The 3,242-nt window shown below is 43.2% G+C and overlaps 1 non-coding gene across 1 annotated transcript; it reads left to right on the forward strand.

Annotated features, from left to right (window-relative positions):
* Positions 1–2,956: 2,956 nt before the first annotated feature.
* TRNAW-CCA (transfer RNA tryptophan (anticodon CCA)) lies at positions 2,957–3,029 on the forward strand. The gene has a single exon. It is a non-coding gene; the product is annotated as a tRNA-Trp (tRNA).
* The last annotated feature ends 213 nt before the right edge of the window (positions 3,030–3,242 follow it).

A 3,242-nucleotide genomic window follows, 5' to 3' on the forward strand; every position in this document is an offset into this window, starting at 1 on the left:
TGTGCCACAACGAGGGAAGCCTCACACTACAACAAAGACCCAGCACAGCAGCCCCACACACACACCAAAAAGAAAAAAAGAACACAGAAGTGACAGACTGGTTGCAAAGGAAATCAGTGCAGTAAAGAAGAGCCACACATGTTACTGGATAATAGATGATGTCAGCTGCCAATTTCCACACCAGTTTGTGTTTATAAAAACAAATGATTTAAAGAATCAGTTACTAGATTTCAACCCCACCTTCCCAAATCTGGGCTTCCCTGGTGGCTTAGCTGGTAAAGAATCCGTCTGCAATGTGGGAGACCTGGGCTTGATCCCTGGGTTGGGAAGATCCCCTGGAGAAGGGAACGGCTACCCACTCAAGTATTCTGGCCTAGAGAATTCCATGGACTCTAAGAGGTCACAAAGAGTTGGACCCAACTGAGCAAATTTTACTTTCATTTTCCCCAAATCTGCTTCCTAAATAGCTGATTTCAAAATAACCAGGTGACAAGTACTATGTTCCCCTGGGCATTCAAGACCACATTCTCCCACAACATTTATATAACTTATTTCTCCTTCCTGGAACAGCTATTAGATCTATTATTCCGCTCTTAGGATAACACAGTGAAAGAGTGATTTGGAATTCTCTTTACATGCTCAGAGTAATAGGCCATTCAAGCAGCTTTGAGCAAAGTGTTTAAATATTTACCCCCCACTAAACGGTTATTGATGAAAATCATATTTGTTACACAACTAACATGAACACATATCTCCACATTAAAAAAAAAACTGCATGCCAATGTTCATAGTAGCTTTATTCCTAATCACTTAAAACTGGATTTAAGCAATTAAGATGTCCTTCAATAGGTGAATGGATAAATGAGCTGTGCATACATCAATACAAAAAAATATTATTCAGCGATAGAAAAGAATGAGCTAGCAAGCCAGAAGATGACATGAAGGCATCTTAAATGCACATTGCTCACTGAGAGAAGCCGGTCTGAAAAGGTTACATACTGTATGAGTTCATTTATATGACATTCTAGAAAAGGGTTGTAAATGGGCTTCCCAGGTGGCGCTAGTGGTAAAGAAGCTGCCTGCCTGTGCAGGAGATGTGAGAGATGAGGGTTTCCTCCTTGTGTTGGGAAGATCCCCTGGAGGAGGGCACAGCATCTCACTCCAGTATTCTTGCCTGCAGAATCCCATGGACAGAGGAGCCTGGTGGGCTACAGTCCAGGGAGTCGCAAAGAGTCGGACACGACTGAAAAGACTTAGCGTGCACACGTGCATGGGTTGTAAACAGATCAGTGCAGTGGCTACTGCGGGCTTAGGGGAAGGGAGGAAAGCTGAACAGATGAAGCACATGGGATTCTTTTTAGTCTATAGGACACAATAATGACGGATACATGACACTCACTATATATTTGTTAAAACTCATAGAACTTGACAACACAGAATGAACCCATAATGTATGCAAATAAAAATAGTCATTTAGGAGGTCAGGGGATCGTAGGATAGAATGCAGAATGTGACGAAAAGGGAAGTGAATTACAAATGTGTGAAACACACTTGATAAAGAGGGGGAAGCGGGCTGTTGACCTAAGTAATTTGAAAAAGAGTAGGCGTGATGCCTGTAGGTGGGTGGCCTGGCCTCCTGGTGTTGCTTGGTCTGTGGATCAGAGCAACCCCCAACACTTGAGAGAGTCTTTCTCCTGTGAGAGGCGTCTTTGCCTTGTCGGCTACCCAGTTACCCTAGGTGACCCCAGACACCTTTGCCCAGATACTACGCATGTCTTGAGCATCTAATGAGTGCTAACTGGAAAAGCTGGCCAGCCTACAGCTACCCTAAGCTTTGTAGGAGTCTTGCGGTTTCTCCCTTTAGGTCCTAAAACAATTTAGTGGACAAACCAAAGCAGAATTCAGCAGGTACAAGAAAAGGCAGTAGCAGCTAAAATGCAAAAATATCACTAGTCCATGGTGCCCTTCTGGCTAGCATGAGCCATTCTACAAATTCATCTTGTAAAACAAGAGAAGTTTAGAAATTTAGTGGCATCAGTCTCTGCCACTGAGCCACCCAGCTCACTGCACCAATTGTTTTGAAATACACCCGGGATTTGGTTTAATCAGGTATGGTGAGAGGACAGATAGGGAAACAGTTGCTTTGAAAGAAGAGTTTATTATTACAGTTCCGAATAGGAGCGGGCATACCCATCATGCAGGGTCACCCGAGGAAGCACCAGGGTCAGTCAGGAGGCAGGAGAGAGAGGGGAAAGTGTAGACCAGACTCTTTATTACTAAATAAAGACGTGGTGGGGAGTTGTCTGGTGGGGATGTCCCCTACTGAGCAGGAAGCAAAACACAGATGTTGGCGTTTGTGTTGGAAGGTTTGTAATATGAACTCCATGAGCTGCAAAACCACAGGACTGGTAGGTTCATCAATAATTCTGGCCCATGATTTCAAGATATCAAATCAGCAATTACAGACTATGAAGGTTGATTGTTACAGTGGGATCCTAGAACAGGAAACGGGCATTAGGTAAAAACTAAGGAAATCAGAGAAAGGTATAGAGTGTAGTTAAGCAAAATGTAGCAATTTGGGTTCATTAATTGTGATGAATGTACCTTATGAATGTAATATATTAATTGTAGGAGAAACTGTGTGCGAGATGAAAGATCTCTCTATACTATCTGTATAACGTTTCCATAAATCTGGAACTTTTCAAAATAAAAGTTTATTTTATAACATGAACTTTGAGAACCATCTATACATTTCAGTTCTGTCCGCTAAGCTTTTTTCACACTAGATACGTGTTTCCACCAGAGGACAAAGAGAAGAGTCGGTACTTATCTTTTCCTAATGTTCATTCAATAATTTCACACTTATTGAAATTCTGGCTGGTTCTAGGGGCAGATAGAAAGAAAAATGCTAGCCTTGCTCTTAAGAAAAATCCCAGTTTAGTGGAGGTTATGGGCTTCCCTGGTGGCTCAGAGGTTAAAGCATCTGCCTCCAATGCGGGAGACCCAGGTTCGATCCCTGGGTCAGGAAGATCCCCTGGAGAAGGAAATGGTAAACCACTCCAGTATTCTTGCCTGGAGAATCCCATGGATGGAGAAGCCTGGTGGGCTACAGTCCATGGGGTCGCAGAGAGTCGGACACAACTGAGCGACTTCACCTCCATGGACACAAAACGTCAACACTGCCTTACAAGGTGACAAGTGCTAGGCTACGATGTTGTACATAACCCCTTGAGATACTCAAA

This window comes from Budorcas taxicolor, chromosome 2 (assembly GCF_023091745.1).
Source record: "Budorcas taxicolor isolate Tak-1 chromosome 2, Takin1.1, whole genome shotgun sequence".
NCBI lineage: Eukaryota > Metazoa > Chordata > Mammalia > Artiodactyla > Bovidae > Budorcas > Budorcas taxicolor.